Below are 21421 nucleotides of genomic sequence, written 5' to 3'. Positions count from 1 at the left end.
ATCTACTGAGATGATCATGTGGATTTATTCAGTTTGTTAATGTGGTATGTCAGACTCACTGATTTGCAGATAGTGAAGAGTCCTTGCATCACTGGGATAAATCCCACTTGATCAGGGGGTACAATCTTTTTAATGTATTGTTGGATTTGGTTTGCAGGTACTTTGTTGAGGATTTTCGCATTTATGTACATCAGTGATATAGGCCCATAATTTTCTTTTCTTGTGGTATATTTGCATAGTTTTGGTATCAGGGTGATGGTGGCCTCATAGAATGAATTTGGGAATGTTCTGGAATAGTTTCAGAAGGATAGGTGTTAACTCTTCTCTAAATGTTTGATAGATCTACCTGTGAAGCCATCTGGTCCTGGACTTTTGATTGCTGCAATTTTTAAAATCACAGTTTCAATTTCAGCATTTGTGATTAGTCTGTTCATCTTTTCTATTTCTTCCTGGTTCAGTCTTGGAAGATTGTATCTTTATACAAAACTTTGCTGGAAAAAGATACATGCAGCCCTATGTTCACTGCAGCACTATTCACAATAGCCAAGACATGCAAACAACCTAAATGTCCATCCTCAGATGAATGGATTAAGAAGATGTAGTACATATACAAAATGGAATACTACTCATCCATAAAAAGAACAAAATAATGCCATTTGCAGCAACATGGATGGAACTAGAGACTCTCATACTAAGTGACATAAGTCAGGAAGAGAAAGACAAAAACCATATGATATCACTTATATCTGGAATCTAATATATGGTACAAATGAGTCTTTCCCCAGGAAAAAAAAAAAACTCACACATTTGGAAAGCAGATTCACAAGTTGCCAAGGGGGAGGGGGAGGGAGTGGGATGGACTGGGAATTTGGGGTTACTTGATGCAAACTATTGCATTTGGAGTTGATAAGCAATGAGATCCTGCTATATAGTACAGGGAACTATATCTAGTCACTTATGATGGAACATGATGGAGGATAATGTGTGAAAAAGAATGTGTATGTATGTGTGACTGGGTCACTCTGCTGCACAGTAGAAATTGATGGAACACCATAAACCAAGTATAATGGAAAAATTAAAAATTATTTTAAAAGACTGTATCTTTCTAATAATTAGTCCATTTCTTCTAGGTTGTCCATTTTATTGGCATATAGTTGCATGTAGTAGTTTCTTAGATCCTTTGTATTTTTGCTATGTTTGTTTAAACATCTACATTTTCATTTCTGATTTTATTGATTTGAGCCTTTCCCCCCTTTTTTCTTGATGAGTCTCGCTAAAGATTAATCAATTTTGTTTATCTTTTCAGAATCAGCTATTAGTTTCATTGATCTTTTCTATTGTTTTCTTTGTCTCTATATCATTTATTTCTGCTCTGATCTTTATCATTACTTTCTTTCTACTAACTTTGGTTTTGTTTGTTCTTCTTTCTCTAGTTGCTTTAGGTATAAGGTTAGGTTGTTTATTTGGGATTTTTCTTTTGAATTGTCATGTTTTTATTTTCTCTAGGTATTTTTTGATTTCCTCTGATTTTTTTTAGTGATCCATTGGTTGTTTAGCAGCCTATTCTTTAGCATTCACATGTTTGTGCTTTTTGCATTTTTTTTCTTGTAGTTGATTTCTACTCTCACAGTGTTGTTGGAAAAAAAGCTTGGTATGACTTCAGTTTTCTTAAATTTACTGAGGCTTGGTATATGGCCCAAGAAGTGATCTTCCTGGAGAAGGTTCCATGTGCATTTGAATATAATGTGTATTCTCCTGTTTTCAGACAGAATGTTCTATAAATATCAATTAAGTCTATCCAGTCTAATATTTCATTTAAGACCTGTGTTTCCTTATGGATATCTGTCTGGATGATCTGTCCATTGCTGTAAGTGGGGTGTTAAAATCCCCACTAATGTGTTACTATTTATTTTTCCTTTCATGACTGTTAGCAGTTGCCTTACATAATGTGGTACTCCTATGTTGGGCACATATATATTTCCAATTGTTATATCTTCTTTTTGATCTCTCTCTCTCTCTTTTTGGCAGTGCCTGTGGTATATCTAAGTTCCAGGGCCAGGGATCAAATGTGTACCACTGCAGCAACCCAAGTCACTGCAGTGACACTGCTGGATTCTTAACCCACTGAGCTACAAGGGAACTCCTTGGACTGATCTCTTGATCATTTGGCAGTGTCCTTCTTTGTCTCTTTTAACATTGTTTAAGGTCTATTTTGTCTACTATGAGTATTGCTACTCCAGATTTCTTCTGATTTCCACTGAATATCTTCTTCCATCCCCTCACTTTCAGCCTGTGTGTGCCTCTTGTAGACAGCATAGATATGTTTTTGTATCCACTCAGCTAGTTTATGTCTTTTGGTTGGATAATTTAATCCTTTTAAGGTAATTACCAATATATGTACTTACTGCCATTTTCTTAATTGTTTTGCATTTGTTAACGTTGGAGTTTTTCCTTCTCGTCCTCTTTTGTTCTCTTATGACTTGATGGCTAACTTTAGGGTCCTATTGGGATTGCTTTTTCTTTGATATGTGTCTATTATAGCTTTTGGTTTGTGGTTCCCATGAAATTTTGATATGGATGGCATTCTATATATAGCAAAATTGTTTTAAGTTGCTGGTTTTAGTTGCTTAATTTCTAATGAATTTCCAATATTCAGTGTTCATCCTCTCTTTTCATGATTGCTGTTTTTGATACCATATTTTTCTATGGATTATTTCCACTTTTACTTTGTTTGCCTTTACTAGTGAGCTTTCCCATTTGTAATTTTCTTGTTTCTAGTTGTGTCCTTTTCTTTTTTTTAATGTTTTTGTTTTTTTGTCTTTTTGCTATTTCTTGGGCCGCTCCCACGGCATAGGGAGGTTCCCAGGCTAGGGGGCGAATCAGAGCTGTAGCCACCAGCCTACACCAGAGCCACAGCAACACGGGATCCAAGCCGCGTCTGCAACCTACACCACAGCTCATGGCAACGCCGGATCGTTAACCCACTGAGCAAGGGCAGGGACCAAACCCGCAACCTCATGGTTCCTAGTTGGATTTGTTAACCACTGCGCCACGACGGGAACGCCTCCTTTTCTTTTATACCTAGATAAGCTCCTTCAGCATTTGCAGTAAAGCTGGTTTGATGGTGCTGAATACTTTCAGCTTTTGCTTGTTTATGAAGCTTTGATTTCTCCTTCAAATCTGAATGAAAGCCTTGTTGGACGTTATTGGTTGTAGATTTTTTTCCTTTTCATCACTTTAAGTATATTGTGCCACTCCCTCTGGCCTGCAGTTTCTGCTGAAAAAATCAACTGATAACCTTATGGGGGTTCCCTTGTATGTAACTTATTGTTTTCCCTTGCTGCTTTTAATACTTTTTCTTTGCATTTAACTTTTGTCAGTTTGATTACTATGTGTCTTGCCATATTTCTCCTTGCATTTATTCTGTATGGTGCATTCTGTGCTTCCTGTAGCTAAGTGAGTGTTTCCTTTCCCATATTAGGGAATTTTTTAGCTATCATCTCTTTAAGTATTTTTTCAGGCCATTTCTCTCTCTCTTTTTCCTTCTGGGGCCCCTATGATGTGAATGTTGGTAAGTTTAATGTTGTTCCAGAGGTCTCTTAGACTGTCCTCAATTCTTTTCATTTTTTTCTTTTTTCTTTATTCCTTTCTGTGGCAGTGACTTCTACCAGTGTTTTCCACTTCATTTATTCATTCTTCTGCCTCAGTTATTCTGCTATTGATTACTTCTAATGTATTTTTCATTTTAGATATTGCATTTGTCGTCCTTGCTTTTTTAAATCTTCTATCTCTGTTAAACATTTCTCATAACATTTGATCCATGTCTCCATTCTTTTTCTGAGATCCTGGATCATCCTTACTATTATCACACTGAATTATTTTTCAGTAGATTATCTATCCCCTCTTTTTAGTTGTTTTTGTTTTTATCTTCTTCTTTTGTCTAAAACACATTTCTGTGTCATCTCATATTGTCTTTCTATAGCTGAAGTTCACTGGACAGCAGGTGTGCAGATGTGGCAGCTGGTGCCCAGCCCAGGAGTTTTCAGCAGTGTTGTACCCACTCATATACACCCAGAGCACATTATGGGAGCAGCGGTGGCTCATGACCTCTCCTGGAACTGGGTGCCAGCTCAGGATGGTGTCTGCAAGGGAGGTGGAAGTGGCTTGTGTGATGGAGACAGGTGGCTATTAGGGATGGAGTCTGTGACCGAGGTGGTAGCACTTCACAGAACCACTCCTGGACCAGGTGGGTACCAGTGGCAGCTCACACAACTGCTCTTGGTGCCAGGGTATGGTGGCAGTTGCTCTTGCAACTCCTCCCAGAGTCTGACCACTCCTGATACCAGGCAATGGTGGCTGCTGCTTGTGCAACCCCTTTCAGAGTTGAGAAGCTTGAGCAACCACCCCTGGTGTCAAGTGATGGGAGCTCGCCAGACCCTACTCAGAGTCAAGTGGCTCATGCAACCACTCCCAGTGCCAGGCAACAGTGGCTTGTGAGACTCCTACTGGATCTGGTGTAGGCAGTGTCCTGCTGCCTGAGAACATGATCCCACACCCCTAAATGTGTTGCCTAGACCCTAAGGTGGGCTGGTTTTCCTCAGCTTACACCCTCGAATGTGCTCACCCTAGGCTCTAGTCCTTCCATGCTGTTTCCATGCCACCAACCCCCAGTTTCTTCTACTTGGCCAGCCTCAGTTCTATCCCTGAGTCTGATCTCCACTTCCCAGACCCTAACCACAGCAGTAGATGCACATCTCAGGGTGAAGAGTGGAGGGTGGTGGCACTGACCATCTGTGCAGGATTATTGAACACAGTTGCTACAAACTGATTGCTCTGTTCACCTCCAAGACTCTGAAGTTCCTCCTCTACCCAGCTGATCTCCTGGGTGGTTCAGGGACTTCCCAGGGCGCAGGAAGTTTTCCTCTTTCCCAGCTCCCTCCTAGGGGTGCATTTCCCATCCCAGTTTGTTTTTCACTTTTTTCCCCCCTTTCTCTATCAGAATCTTGAGCTCCTTTGCCAGTGTTTAGTAGATTTCCTGTGTAAATCATTCCACATGTAGACATATTTTTGATGTATTTGTGGGAGGAGATGAGCTTCATGTCCTACTACTCTGTCATCTTAATTGTCCCATCTCAGCTACTTGGACAGGTTTCCTTATTAGGAGCTAAAAGCAAAACTGGTAAAGAAACAAACAACACAAAAAATTGAGAATCACCTCTCCCTGCTGTTGCAAACTGGATATATTCTGTGGCACTCCATAACCACTTATCAGCCTGAGGTGGAAGCTTAAGGTCTTCTCAAGTCTTATCTGAGTATGTGTCTTGCCTAGGCTAGTGAATGGCTTTCTAAATTTACCCAGGTACTTGGCTGCTTTTGAATGTCCTAATTTTTAAAAAAGTCCTTCCACAGCTTATCCTCTGGATCTTAGATGGTTTATTATATATCTCCACTCATTATCTCTTGCCTCAGGCATCTACGGATTTGTAGTCTGCTTTGTGTCTTTTAGGAGCAAGTCCTGTCACTTTTCCTGCTTGCATTCTACATTACATGAAACAGATGAATACCTTGATTCAGTCCTTTAGGTATCCCACAGACAGGTCTGAACAGACATACACAATAACTTGCAAATAAGGTATGTTCTGCTCCCTCTGGAGAGAGGACCTGGGAAACCACCTGCTCAAGACCAAGACCACTACTGCACTGGGTGGGGGGGGGGGTAGTGCTGTGTGAGGGACAAGAGTGAGTAAAAACACTACAAAAATTTCCTACCATTTTGTAGATGACTCTTTGTCTAGTTGCTGTAAACCTTCATTTTTCAGAGTTCTGACAAAATTTTTTTTTTGAAGTGTTTCTATGGGGGAATGAGAGCTTGAAGTTTTCTAGTTCAACATTTTGCTGACATCATTCTCTCCTACTTTTGAATTTTAAGAATTCTTTGTGTATTCTGACTACAAGACTTTTAGGTATTTGATTAGCAAATTTTCTTCCAGTCAGTGGCTTGTGTTTTCATTTTCTTAACAGTGTCTTTTAAAGGAAAACTTTTAAAGCATAATGAAGTTGAACATTATCAATTTTTTTCTTCTTTCATGGATCTTCTTTTGGTATGACATGTAAAAACATATCAAGGACTCCAGCACACAGATTTTCTCCTAAGTTTTTAGCTTCTAGAAGTTTCTGTGTTGCATTTTACATTTACGTCTGTGATACACTAAAATTTATTTCTGGGTAAGATATGAGGCCTAAATTTGATATTGTTGTTGTTTTTTATAACATATGAACAGTCAACTGCTCTGGCACTATTTGATGAAAGGCTATCCATTCTCCATTGAATTGCCTTTGCATTTTTGTCAAAATTCACTTGATTATATCTGTGTGTATCTATTGGAGTTCTCCATTCTGTTCCACTGAATAACAAGAGTATTCTTTCAACAATATCACATACCTTGAGATTGGAAAATATCATTCTTTGTACTTTTTCGGATTTATTTTGGCTATTATATAGCCATTGACTTTCCATATAAATCTTAGAATCAGTTTATTAGTAAAAACTTCCTGGAGTCATGATTGAGATTGCCTTGAATCTATAGATCACGTTTGAGAAAGTTAAGTTGCCCAATCCATAAATACAAAACATCTCTCCATTATTTAATTGTTCTTTAATTTCTTTCACCAGTGCCTTGTAGTTTTCTGCAAACACATCTTATGTTTTGTAGATTTATCCTTAAGTACTTCCCCTTTTTTAGTGCAATTGTTTTTTTTTTAAGCCTTAAGTTTCAATTGTTAATTTTTAATATACAGGAAAGCAAAAACTTGCAAATAGACCATGGATCCTGTATAGTTATTATATTTGCTTATTACTTCCAGGATTGTTTTGGTATCTATGGTACATATAACCTGTGAATACAGAGAGTTTTATTTCCTCCTTTCCAATCTATATATTTTCCTCCCTCTTTTCTTACCCTTCTGTTATAGTTATGTGTTTCAGTAAGACAACGAATAAGAGTGATGAGAAATTATTACTTGCCTTATTCCCTAAACAAAAAGTCTCATGTTGGTGTTGGATCTTTATCAGGTCATAGTCTCATATTCCTAATTTTTTGAGAGTGGCCCTTCCCCCCCCCCATGAATGGTGTTTTAGTATGTTCAGGCTGCTGTAACAAAAATACCATAGACTGGGTGGCTCATAAACAACAATTTATTTCTCATAGTTCTGGAGGCTGGGAAGTCCAAGACCAAGGTGCTAGTAGATTCACTGTGTGATGAGGGCGTATTTCCTGGTTCATAGATGGCCATCTTCTTGAGATATCCTCATATGATAAAAAGGGTGAATGAACTCTCTCTGTCCCTTTTTAAGGGCACTAATCCATTCACGATGGCTCAGACCTCATGACCTAATAAACTCCCAGCGGCCCCACCTTCAAATACCATCACATTTGAGGTTAGGATTTAAACATGAATTTCGGGGCGGGGGAGACACACAAACATTCAGTCTATAGCAAATGCATTATAAATTTAGTAAAAATTTAAAATATCTCCACTGATAGGAACATTTAGTATTTCTTACTGTTATTGTGACTTACATTTACAAATGTAGTTGCCTTATTTATAAATGTAGACTCAGTGTTGCATTTCTGGAATGAAACCTATCTGGATATATCACTGTTTTATATATTGCTGGATTTGGTTTCCTAATATTTATAAAAGATTTTTAGATCTAAGTTCAGGAGAAATGTTAGTCTGTAATTTTCTCATTGCACCCTGGAATAATACTGGACTCAGGAAATAGTGGCGGGGGGGTTGTTCCCTCTTCTTTACTTTCTTGGAGGAGTTTGTATAGAACTGATATTACTTCTTAAAAATTTGGTAGAATTCAGTGGTGAAATCATCTGGGCCTTGTGTTTCCTTTTCTAGACAGTTTTAAACTCTAAATTAAATTTCTTTTATAGAAAGGACTAGTCAGGCTAGGTATTTCATCATGAGTACATCTGGAAATTTGTGTTTCAAGGAATTGGTGTATTTTATCCAAATAATCAACTTTATGGGCACAGAACTGTTTATAGTATTCCCTTATTATACTTTTAGTGTCTAAGGGATCAGTAGTGATGACCACTCTTTCATAATTTATATTGGTACGTCATGTCTTTCCTCTTTTCTCTGTTAGCTTAGCTAGAGAGTAATAAATTTATTGATCTTTTAAGATAACTTATCTTGTTTATTTTTCTCCATTTTTTCTTATTTTCAATTTCACTGATTTCTGCTCTGATTTTTATCATTTTCCTTTCCTGCTTGCTTTAGGTTTAATTTCCTTTTTCTAGTGTCCTCAGGCAGATATTTTGGTTACTGTTTTTGGACCTTCTTTCCTATTACATGCACATAGTGCTATAAATTAGCTCTGAGTACTGCTTCAGTTGCATCTCACAAATTATTTTTTCATTTAAAGACATTCTCAAAATTTCTTTCGTGATTTCTTATTTGACCCATGGATCATTTAGAAATATGTTCATTAATTTCAAAATATTTTGTAGTACTCCAGCTATCTTTCTGTACTTAATTTCTTGGTGTTGTCTGAGAATATATTTTTAATTTCTACACTTTTAAATTTGATAAAGTATGCTCTATGGCCTAGAATGTGTTCTATTTTGGTTAATGTTTCATGTATACTTGCAAATAATGTGTATTCTCTTCTCGCTGGAATAATCTATATGTGTGTGTATATCTGTCTGTCTGTCTGTCTATCTATCTAGTCAGTATATCCAAATTGATTGATAGGGCTGTTCAGGTCATCTATATCTTTATCTTTACTAACTTTATGTCTTCTTAATCTATCTATCAATACTGACAGCAGAGTTTAAAGCTCCAACTCTAATAGTGGATTTGTCTATTTCTTTCCAGTTCTATTGGTTTTTTTCCTCCTGTATTTTGAGTTTCTTGTTATGTATATAAATGTTTAGCACTGTTATGCCTTCTTAGAGAATTGACCTCTATGTTAGTATGCACTGTTTCTCTATCCTTGATAATCTTCCATATTTTAAGTATACTTTGTCTAAAATTAATATATCTACTTTTTCTTTTGGTTAGTGTTAGCATGGCATATTTCTCTATCTCTCTTTACTTTTAAGCTGAGTTTTTGTGCTTAGGGTATGATCTTGTAGCCATTTGTTTTATATGTAGCCATTTTTTTTCTTCTCTTAGTGTATCATATATACTTCTTTAAAAATCCTAGTAGTTTCCTGGTGTCTAAAGTGTAGTTCAGGCACCTTATAACAGCATATACCCTATGATCTTTGCCACCCGTTGTGCTACTGCTGTCATTAACTTACCCACATGCTATAGTCATCTTATACCTTGTTACTGTTATTATTTTCAACTGCATCCTGAACATTCTAAGCATTATCAGATTCTGGATCTTCATTATCTTCTGTTCTAGTAGGCACCCTCTGACACTGTGGCAATTAGAAAGTGAGATACTATTTCTTACTGCCAGGTGAGGTTTGAAATCCAGATTCTCGACTTGGCCTCTATGGATGCCATAGGGCAGGAATTGGGGCCACTTTTTACTGCCAGTCAGTGCTGGAAGTCTTGGCTCTCCATTAGGCCTCCTCTATTAATATATTAATGGAAAGGTCTTGAATACATAATAACACACCCTCAATTTTCAGAGGGTGGTTTGAATACTTAGTCCAGTCCTTGGACTAAGTACTCCTTGCAGAATGATGGATGTCAGTCATTACCGATGGAGGTGAGATTTGATTTTTTCCATGTTGTTTAGCTAAGGTAGGGAAGTCACCTAAATTTTCTGACTTTCTATACTACCCTTCCTTTTCCCTGTCTAGAGGAAGCAGACTTTACTTGGGCTTTTTTTTGCTTGTGCCCACTGGTGTTTCTGGGATGCTCATTTTATACAGCACCAAGCTCAAATATGTTAGGCAAAAGTAAAACTGAGGAAACAAAGTGTTTTTTTCTTAGATCTGAGATCACTAGACAGTCTGTTTTCTTCTCTCCACTGTCCAAAGTCTTATGTTTGTTTTATATATAATGCCTAGGGTTTTATCTGTATTAAGAGGAGGAACAGGGTGAAGTACATCTAACCTATCTTATCTGAAACTATCAGTTGCCAAAATTTAAGTTTTTGTGCAACTTTTGTCAAAAAATTTTTTTTTACTCAATGAATTTTATTTATAGTTGTACAACAACCATCACAACCCAATTTTACAGCATTTCCATCCCCAACTCCCCAGCCCATCCCCCCCCTCAACCTGTCTCCTTTGGTAACCATAAGTTTTTGAAAGTCTTTGTTCTGCAAAGAAGTTCACTGTATCTTTTTTTTTAGATTTCACATATAAGTGATAGCATATAACATTTGTGTCTCACTGTCTGACTAACTTCACATAGCATGATAATTTATAGGTCCTTCCATGTTGCTGCAAATGCCATTATTTCATTCCTTTTCATGGCTGAGTATTATTGTGTACCTGTACCACATTTTTATCCACTCCTCTGCTGATCGATATTTAGGCTGCTTCCATGTCTTGGCTATTGTATATAGCGCTGCAATGAACATTGGACTACATGTATCTTTTCAAGTCATGGTTTTCTCTGGCTAGATGCCCAGGAGTGGGATTGCTGGATTAAATGGTAATTTTATTTTTAGTTTTTTGAGGAAATTCCATACTGTTTTCCATAGTGGTTGCACCAATTTACATTCCCTCCAACAGCGTAAGAGGGTTCCTTTTTCTCCATACTCCCTCCACTATTGTTTGTAGGTTTTTTGATGATGGCCATTCTGGCTGGTGTAAGGTGGTACCTCATAGTAGTTTTGATTTGCACTTCTCTAACAATTAGTGATGTTGAACATCTTTTCATGTGTCTTTCAGCCATCTGTATGTCCTCTTTGGAAAATTGTCTGTTTAGAACTTCCACCCATTTTTTAATTTTTTTTTTTGGTATTGAGCTGCAGGAGGTCTTTATACATTTTGCAGATCAATTCCCTGTCAGTCACTTTATTTGCAAATATTTTCTCCCATTCTGTGGCTTGTCTTTTCGTTTTGTTTAGTGTTTCCTTTGCTGTGCAAAAACTTTTAAGGTTAATTAGGTTCTATTTGTTTATTTTTGTTTTTATTGTCACTACTCTAGGAGGTGGATCTGAGAAGATATTGCTGTGGTTTATGTCAGAGAGTGTTTAGCCTATGTTTTCTTCTAAGAGTTTTATAGTATTTGGTCTTATATTTAGGCCTTTAATCCATTTTGAGTTTCTTTTTATGTATGGTATTAGGAAGTGTTCTAATTTCATTCATTTACATGTAGCTGTCCAGTTTTCCTAGCACCACTTATTGAAGGACTGGCTTTTCTCCATTGTATATTCTTGCCTCCTTTGTCACAGATAGGGGACTGCAGGTGTGTGGGTTTAATTCTGGGTTTTCTATCCTGTTCCACTGAGCTATATTTATGTTTTTGTGCCAGTATCATACTGTTTTGATGACTGTAGTTTTGTAGTATAGTTTGAAGTTAGGGAGCCTCATTCCTCACCTCCATTTTTCTTTTCTTTTTTCTTTTCTTTTTTTTTGGTCTTTTTGCTATTTCTTGGGCCGCTCCCGCGGCATAGGGAGGTTCCCAGGCTAGGGGTCGAATCGGAGCTGTAGCTGCCAGCCTATGCCAGAGCCATAGCAACTCGGGATCCGAGCCGCGTCTGCAACCTACACCACAGCTCACGGCAACGCCGGATCACTAACCCACTGAGCAAGGGCAGGGACCGAACCCGCAACCTCATGGTTCCTAGTCAGATTCGTTAACCACTGCGCCACGACGGGAACTCCCATTTTTCTTTCTCAGGATGGCTTTGGCTATTCTGTCTTTGTGCTTCCAAATTTTAAAATATTTTGTTGTAGTTCTGTGAAAAACATCCTTGGTAATTTAATAGGAATTGCATTGAATCTGTAGATTGCCTTGGGTAATGTAGTCATTTTGATAATAGTGATTTTCCAATCCATTTTTTGTGTAACTTTTAAATATGTAAAATATTTATGTATTTCAAATTCCTGATTGTATAAAAAGGTATATTCAAAGTCTCACATCCATTCCTGTCCCCTCCACTCATTTCTTTCCTTCTCATTATTACTTTCTGATTTTCTTTCAGTATTTCATCTTTGGAAATAAAAGCAGTTACATATATTCTTACCTCTCTTCCTTTCTTTCGCAAAAGGTATCTTTCTATACACTGCACTGCTTCTCTCTTTTTGACTTAATATATACTGAATGTTACTCCTTACCTGTGTATAAACACATCCTATATTATGGCTGTATATTATTCACTTGTGGGTAGATATAACCCAAGTTTGAGTCAAATAGTCAATGATGAACATTTGGGTTGTTGATGTTTTACTGTATTATCAACTGTGCTGTGATGAATGATTCTGTACATACATCATATAGTATCAGTGAAGGAAAGAGATTCCTGGAGATGAGATTGATGGGTAAAATCTAATGCAGCTGTGCTGTGATGAATGATTCTGTACATACGTCATATTGTATCAGTGAAGGAAAGATAGATTCCTGGAGATGCGATTGATGGGTAAAATCTAATGCAGCTGGAATTTTTCTTAGTGCCAAAAATGTATATTTATTAAAGGCAGATCCGACTGTCTATTTTATTTAAAACCCTACTATCTACCCATTGCTTAAAAACTTTAGGATATGGCTTCAGAACATTCTCTTGGTCCTCTTCCACATCTTATACCATATGCCTTCTTGCTGTCTTTGTCCTAGCCTCACTAATCTATTTTAGGACCTATGCTTACTATATTCTCTTCTACCAAGAATCTTGGTACTTGTTCTGTTCTCTGCTTGGAATACTTACATTTCCTTATTTCATTTCTTCCTACACTTTCCTTAGAGGTTTGCTCAAATGTCACTTTTATCTTAATATTTCTTTTTGAGTTTGAAAAACTTTATTAGACTAGTAAATAGTCTAGTGAACCCCTCTCCTGATGTAGCCTTCATCCAGTATCAACAAATATCACACCTTTTTTATGGCAAGGTTTCACTGCACTGCTAAAGTCAATTACTGATATTGGAGAAACTGCATTGCATACTTTTGCTTCCTTTTGGTACTTAGCAAATTTAGTTACATTTATTTATATAATTTAATTAAGTTTCCCCCCAATTTGTTGAACTCCCTGAAAGTACAGAGAGTCTGTATTTTGTTCATAATTACTTTTCTAGTGCTTAGTCTAACAACTGGACTGAGTATTCAAACCACCCTATGAAAATTGAGGGTATGTTATCATATATCTTCAAGATTGTACAGGGATCCAACAAATAATAGGTATTAGTAAATAGTTGTTAAACTTTAATTTTATTTCTTCAAGATCACATACTATATACATCATTGCCCTATCAGAGAAGGAGATATATTAGGAGATATAAATTAAGGATTTGTTTTAGTGACTTGATACAATATTTGTACAATGCAGTTAAAGCAGTGCTGAGAGAGAAATTCATAGCGGTACATGATCATATTAGAAAAAAAAAGGTGTCAAACAGTCTCACATTAAGAAATTATAAAAGGGCACAAGAAACCCAACTCAAGCAGAAGACAAAAAATACAGAGTAGAAATCGATGAAATTGAAAACAGAAAAAGGAAAAATCAGTGATAGGAGAAGGTGGCTGAGGAGCGATGAAACTGACAAATTTTGAGAGAGAACAAATTATCAATATGATGAATAAAACAGGGATATAAGTTTGGATCCTACAGATATTAAAGTGAAAATTAAGAGGATAATATGAAGAACTCTACACTTAAAAATTTGACTTGTTAGATAAAATGGCACAATTGCTACAAAGAAAAGCAAAATTCCATAGTTTTCCCAATAGAGACAACTTTTAAAGAAATTGAATTTGTAAGTTAAAACACCAAAAAAGGAAATCTCCAGGTCCAGATCTTTTGTTAGAGAATCCTACCAAATCTTTAAAGAAGAATAAACACCACTTCTACACAATCTCTTCCAGAAAAGAGGAAACAATGAGGCCAACATTATCCTGATATAAATACTAGATAAAGACAGTATGAAACAATAGACCAATGTCTCTCATGAACAGAGAGGCAAAATTACTTTTAAAATATTAGCAACTATATAATTGAGCAATAAATAAAAAGAATTATATGACATGACCAAGTAAGGTTTATTCCAAGTATGCAAGGTTAGATTAGTATTTGAAAATCAGCCAGTATAGTCTACCATGTTAATGGGGTAAATAAGAAAAATCACATAATCACAGCAGTAGATACAACAAAAGTATCTGACAAAATTTAATACTCATTCGTGATAAATACTCTCTATAAACTAGGTTTAGAGGGGAACTTCCTCAAGCTGATGAAGAACAGCTGTAGAAAATCTCTTGGTAACATCATCTGGTAAAAGACAGGATGCTTTCCCTCTGAGGTTGGAAACAAGGCAAATGTGTCTGTTTTCATCAATCCTAAGAAAGTTCAGCAAGGTCTCAGCATAAAAGAATAACATAACAAAACATGTATAGGACTTTTATGCTAAAAACTAAAAAACACAGATAAAAGAAATCAAAGATCTAAATATATGTGTGTGTCTGTGTGTGTATGCGTGTATGTGTGTGCATATTTAGTGAATTTTGAATGCCAACACAGCAAAGATGGTCACAAAACTAAAAACTTAAACATTTAATGTAACTCCTATCAAACACCAAGCAAGTTTTTAAAAAAACATAATGATATTATTCCAAAATTTATATGTGAAGGCAAAGTTACTAGAATGGCTAAAACGACACTGAAAAATAAGTATAATGTGGGAAGCAGCATGCTACCTGATTTAAGGAACTCAGAAATGGATCCACCTAAGTAAACCAAAATGATTTTTGACAAAACCGAAAAAGGAACTCAGTGAAAGATAATGGTATGTGCAAATAGATATCCATAGGTAAAAAAGTGATTTCTACTTAAACTTCACTCCTTATGAAAAATTAACTAAAAATGTACCAGAGATTTAAATTGCTGCAAACAATCTTTGAGAATGCTGACTTCAGTGGACAGCAGCCTGAAGTCCACAGCTGGCTCCCAACCAGCTGCCCACCTCATATCACCCACAGGTGAAGGTTTTTCCCTACCAATCTAGTCCTCTAGAAGAGGTTACTACTCCTTCACATGCAAAGACAGAATGTGAGAAATAAAGGAAACATGACATAACCAAGGGGAAACAATGTTATTTCCAGTAGCAAACCCCAAAGATAGGGAGATCTACAAACCTTCTGACAAAAATATTTTAAGGAAGGAGTTCCCGTCGTGGCGCAGTGGTTAATGAATCCAACTAGGAACCATGAGGTTGCGGGTTTGATCCCTGGCCTTGCTCAGTGGGTTAAGGATCCAGCGTTGCTGTGAGCTGTGGTGTAGGTCGCAGACGCGGCTCGGATCCCACGTTGCTGTAGCTCTGGCGTAGGCTGGTGGCTACAGCTCCAATTGGACCCCTAGCCTGGGAACTCCATATGCCGCGGGAGCGGCCCTAGAAAAGGCAAAAAGACAAAAGAAAAAAAAATGTTTTAAGGAAGATCAGCAAGCTAGAAGAAAACACAGATTGGCAACCTAGTGAAATCAGGAAAATATTATACAAATAAAATAAGAAATTAAGCAAAAAAAGAAACAATAATAAAAAAGAACGAACCCAGAAGGTTATTTAAGGAAATCAAAGCTATTTCTAGAAACATCACCTATCAAGACTGAATCAGAGAAAAACAGAAAATATGAACAGACCAATAAATGAGCAAAGAGATTGAATCAGTGATCAAGAACCTCCCAGGACAAATAACAGCAGGGCCCGGTGGCTTCATTTTACAAATGCTACCAAACATCAAAAGAAGAATTAATACCAATTCTTCCCAAACTCTTCCGGAAAAACTGAGGAAAAGAGTTACTTCCAAACTCATTCTATGAGGGCCGCATTACCCTGATTTCAAAGCCAGATAAGGACATCAGAAGTAAAACTAGCTTTTACTGGGGCGCAGGAGCAGCCAGCTCCGCTGCCAGCGCGGTGATGGGGGTAGGCGCGGATCCCGCCGCCGCCGCCGCCGCCGCCGCCGCCGCGCGCTCCGCCCGCCGCCTCCCGCCTCCCGGCTTCCCGCTCGCCTCTGCCTCCTGCCTCCTGCCTCCGGCCTCGGCTCCGGCTCGCGCCGCCTGCCTGCCTGCCGCGGAGACGGCTTAGGGCCTGAGGTCTGAACTTGTGCCCAGCGCCATGCTGAGGCAGAAGAAGGAAAGGGATGCGAAGGAACCTGACACTATGAAAGAAGAAAGTGGCACTGATGTCTCTGTTCGCTCCAGGAAAAGGAAGGCAAATATGGCCTTTTTTTTTTTTTTTTTTTGCAAGCTCCAGATGGAGAAGTGGCCAAAATTGACAGAACTGTGAAAAGCCAGTGTGGCAATCAGCCTTGGGTCAATAATGCAGTCTTTGAAAACCTGTGCTCCTTTGTTCCCACACCTGACAAAGAGGATGAGCTTGAATTCCCTAATTCTGTGTATAAGCCTCAGAGTTGCACACCATCCAGAGCCTCGCATACTGAACTGGGCAAATAGAGCGGAGGTATGGAAAATCATGTTAAACAAGGAAAAGATGAACTTGAGGGATAAGTACCTTATGCAGTGGCACCTTCTTCTGGAGCCTAAAATGCGAGTGATTCTTCTGGATTGGTTAATGGAGGTGTGTTAAGAGAGAGACATTTTACTTGACACAGGATTTCTTCGATCAGTGTATGGCAACACAACAAAACGTTGTAAAAACGCTTTTACAGCTTATTGGGATCTCATCTTTATTTATTGCTGCCAAACTTGAGGAAATCTATCCTCCAAAGTTGCACCAGTTTGCTTATGTGACAGATGGGGCTTGATCAGGAGACGAAATTCTTACCATGGAATTAATCATTATGAAGGCCCTTAATGGCATTTAAGTCCCCTGACCATTGTGTCCTGGCTGAATGTATACATGCAGGTTGTATATCTAAATGATTTTTAGGAAGTGCTCCTGCCACAGTATCCCCAGCAAATCTTCATACAGATCGCAGAGCTTTTAGATCTCTGTGTCCTGGATGTTGGCTGCTTAGAATTTTCCTATGATGTACCTGCTGCTTCTGCCTTGTATCATTCCTCTTCATCCGAATTGATGAAGAAGATTTCAGGGTATCAGTGGTGTGATATAGAGAAGTGTGTCAAGTGGATGGTTCCATTTGCCATGGTTATAAGGGAGACAGGAAGCTCAAAACTTAAGCACTTCAGAGGGGTTCCTGCTGAAGATATCCATAACATCCAGACCCATATAAACAGCTTGGATTTGCTGGACAAAGCCCAAGCAAAGAAAGCCATATTGTCTGAAGAAAATAGGATTTCTCCTCTCCCCACTGGAGTCCCCCCCAGCAGAGCAGTAAGAAGCAGAGCAGTGGGCAGGGAACAGCATGACCACACCAGCATCCTCCACCAAAGACAGGTGTGTGGAAGTGCCTGCTCCAGGTTCTCTCCTGTCTGCTGCAGCAGAGGCCTGCATTAGCTTTTACAGATATTTAAATGGAGGAGCACATCTCTTCCACCATAGGTTTCTGTGGATAGCATTGGACAGGGAGAAGTGTTTTTTATTGAATGTTTAGATTTTCTAATAAGTGGGTCAGGTACACCAGCCACCTCCAGAACACCACCGAGTGCTCCAGATGCTGCTAAGAGGGTGATACTTGACTTGATTGACTAGTCACACAAATAACAAAGGCTTGAAGTTGAGGAGTACCATGTTGCTGTTGGCCTCCCCTTGAGTGTTCTGGGTTGTGTTGTATTAAGTGGAGCAGGTGGTTTTGAGTGTTGTGATGTGCAGCCCACAACCAGCTGTGCCGGGGGTCTGCCCTTTTCATATATCAGTTGACAGTGTGCAATGCCTTTTATGAACTATTGTTTTGTAAGTGCTGCTATGCCTATCTGTTTTTTAATAAAGATGACACTGTCTTTGAGAGAAAAAAAAAAAAAGAAGAAAACTATACACCAATATCCCTGACAAATGCAGAGGCATAAAATCTCAACAAAATATTAGTAAAGCATTTTTAAGAACACATAAGAAGGATTATACATTATGATCAAGTGGGATTTACCCCTCAGATGTAAGGATGGTTCAACAAAGGCAACTCAATAAATATAACATATTAATAAAATGAAAAAAATCACATGATCATCTCAACAAATGTTGAAAAAGAATCTTACAAAAGACCACATTCCTTCATGACAAAAGATTTGGTATAGAAAGAATATACCTCAATATAACAAAGGCCATATATGGCAAATTGAAAAGCTTTTCATCCAATATCAGGAGCAAGACTGGGATACCTACTCTCATACTATTATTCAATATAGTACTGGAAGTTCTAGCTAGAACAGTTAGGAAAGAAAAAAAAAAGAATGAAAAGGCATCCAAAGAGGAAAGGAAGAAGCAAAATTGTTGCTATTTATAGATATTATAATTCTGTATTTAGAAAATCCCAAAGACTCAGCCAAAAAAACTGTTGGAATTAATCAACAACGTCAGTAAATTTTCAGGGTACAAAATCAACATGCAGAAATCAGTTGCATTTCTATATTAAGAACGAAATGTGAAACAGAAAACTATGCCATTCACCATAGCATCAAAAACAATAAAATACTTAGGAATAAACTGAACCAAAGGAAGTAAGACATCTCTACGATGAAAACTACAAGACTTTGCTGACAGAAATCAAAAAAGACGAATAAATGGATCTGTGTTTATGGATGATGAGAATTAATACTGTTAAAATGTCCATACTACCCAAAGCCATCTATAGAATCAATGAAATCCCTATCATAATGCTGATGGTATTCTTCACAGAAATAGAAAAAAATCCTATAATTTGTATGGAACCACAAAGACCCCAGATAGCCGAAGCAATCTTGAGGAAAAAAAAAAACAAAACCCAAAAAACAGAAAACAAAGCTAGAGGTATCACATGCCCTGATTTCAAACTATACTACAAAGCTACAGTAATAAAGACAGTATGGTACTGGCACAAAAATTCAGACCAAAGGAAAGGAATAGAGGTAACAGAATGAAATCTCTGTTATAGGGTCAACTAATATCTGACAATGGAGCCAGGAACACCCAATGGGGAAAAGATGTCTCTCCGATAAATGTGCTAAGAAAACGGGATAAACACATGCAAAGCAATAAAACTGGACCCTAACTTATACCACTCACAAAAACTAACTTGAAGTTCTCTTGTGGTGCAGCAGCTTAAGGATCCAGCATGGTCACTGCAGACGTTTGGATTGCTGCTGTGGTATAGGTTTGATCCCTGGCCCAAACATCCACATGCTGCAGGAGTTGCCAAAAAAAAAAAAAAAAAGAATATTTAAATTGCTCTTCTTTGGAGTTCTCTTGTGGCACAGGGGCTTGGGGATCTGGCGTTGTCACTGCAGAGTTGCTGCTGTAGCATGGGTTCAATCCCTGTCCTGGGAACATCTGTGTGCTGAGTGCACCGCCAAAAAAGAAATTAACTTGAAATGAATCAAAGACTTAAACATGAGACCTGATACTATAAAATTCCTAATAGAAAACACAAGGAAGAAGGTCCTTGGATATGACACCAAAAGCACAAACAAGAAAAGAAAAAATCCACAAATGGTACTACCTTAAATTTAAAAGTTTTGCACAGCAAAAGAAACAACTAACAACATGAAAAGGCAACATAGAGAATGGGAGAAAAATTTTACAAACCTCATATCTGATAATAGCTAAAATATATAAAGAACACATACAATTTAATAACAAAACAGCATTTCAATTAAAAATGGGCAGAAGATCTGAGTAGACTTTTTAAAAATAAGACATATAGATGGCCAACAGGTGCATAAAAGGATGCTTTATGTCATTAACCATCAGGGAAATGTAAATTAAAACCACAATGAGGTATCACTTTATATCTGTTAGAAAAGCTGTTATCAAAAAGACAATAAATAACAAGTGTCAGCGCTGTTGATGGGAATATAAACTTGTGTAGCTACTATGGAAAAGAGTATTGGAAGCTCCTCAAAAAGTTGGAAGGTGGAGCTACTATATGATTCAGCAATTCCACTTCTGGGAACAAAAACACTAACTCAAAAAGATATGTGCATCCCCATGTTCACTGCTGCATTATTTACAATAGTCAAGATATGGAAACAACATAAATATCCACTGAGAGATGAATGAATAAAGAACATGTGGTACATAAATAAAACAGAACATTCAACCATGAAAAGGAATACATCCTGCCATTTGATGTATAACAACATGGATGGACCTTGAGCACATCTGCATTATGTTAAGTAAGATACATCAGACAGAAAAACAAATATTGTATGATAGTACTTATAATTGAAATTTTAAAATGCCAAACTTGTAAATATAGAGAATGAAATCAAGTTTCCAGGAGATGGTGGGGAAGGGGCAGGACAGATGTTGTTTAAGGGTACAAACTTGCAACAAGTAGTAAATAAGCCCTAGAGATATAATGCCCAGTACAGTAAATACAGGCAACAATATTACCTTATAATCATTGAATTTGCAGAGACTGTAACTTGATTATTCCAACTACTAAAAGGAAAGGGTAATTATGTAATAATTAGCACTAGAGGTGCTAATTATCACTAAATGGCCAAACATATTACCATATATAAATGTATCAAACAAGTTGTACACCTTAAATTTATACAATGTTATATGTCAAATATATTTCAATTAAAAAGTAAAAAGAATAAATACAGGTACTATGGCTAAAAAGTTCTCAAATCTTGGGAGGGAAATGGACATCCAGATTCATGAAATTCAAAGGCCCCAAATAGGACTAACCTAAAGTAAAGTACATTGAGACTTTTATCAAATTGTCAAAGCCATGGACAAAGAGAATTTTGAAAATGGCAAGACAGAAGTGACTCATCATATAGAAGTGAACTCCTATAAAATTTTTAATGGATTTCTCAGCACAAATTTTGCAGACTAGGAGAGAGCAGAGTGCTATATTCAAAACACTAAAAGAAAATAAAATGCCAACCTAGAATAATACATTTGGCAAAATTATCCTTTACAAATGAAGAAGAAATAAAGCCTTTTCCAGACGAAGACAAACTTATGGAGTCTGTAACCATTAGACTTGCCTTACAAGAAATGCTAAATTAAGGAAATGAAAAAATATAAAACATCAACACAAAATAACCTCACTAATGAACGTAAATAAATAAATACAGAGTAATATAGCACTGTAATAAGTTATTTTTAATGCTAATATAAAAATTAAAAGACAATCAAAGGCATAGAGTACCTGAATGGATAAAAAGTAAAGATTCAGAGATATGCTATATACAGGAGCCTCATTTTAAATTTAAAG

General features: G+C 37.3%; 1 protein-coding gene and 1 pseudogene across 1 annotated transcript in view; one reads left to right on the top strand and one right to left on the bottom strand.

Annotated features, from left to right (window-relative positions):
• The window catches only part of ZNF782 (zinc finger protein 782), a 55952-nt gene that overhangs the window by 20596 nt on the left and 13935 nt on the right, over window positions 1-21421 (bottom strand).
• On the top strand, window positions 16118-17465 carry LOC125112578 (G1/S-specific cyclin-E1-like; annotated as a pseudogene).

This window comes from Phacochoerus africanus, chromosome 12, assembly GCF_016906955.1.
Source record: "Phacochoerus africanus isolate WHEZ1 chromosome 12, ROS_Pafr_v1, whole genome shotgun sequence".
NCBI classification, from domain to species: domain Eukaryota; kingdom Metazoa; phylum Chordata; class Mammalia; order Artiodactyla; family Suidae; genus Phacochoerus; species Phacochoerus africanus.
The sequence above is the reverse complement of the archived record's forward strand: the minus strand, read 5'-3'. Positions and strand labels throughout refer to the sequence as shown.